Below are 205 nucleotides of genomic sequence, written 5' to 3' on the forward strand. Positions count from 1 at the left end.
TTTTTTCTGTTAGCAGCATGTTACTGTTAGCAGTGTGGTTCTGTTAGAAGTGTAGTTATCTCAGCAGCATGGTACTGTTAGCAGTGTTTTTCTGTTAGCAGTGTGATTCTGTTAGCAGTGTGGTTCTGTTAGCAGCATGGTACTGTTAGCAGTTTTTTCTGTTAGCAGTGTTGTTCTGTTAGCAGCATGGTACTGTTAGCAGTGT

The sequence above is a fragment of the Nematolebias whitei genome, chromosome 2 (assembly GCF_014905685.2).
Source record: "Nematolebias whitei isolate Nwh7 chromosome 2, NemWhi1, whole genome shotgun sequence".
Classification (NCBI taxonomy): domain Eukaryota; kingdom Metazoa; phylum Chordata; class Actinopteri; order Cyprinodontiformes; family Rivulidae; genus Nematolebias; species Nematolebias whitei.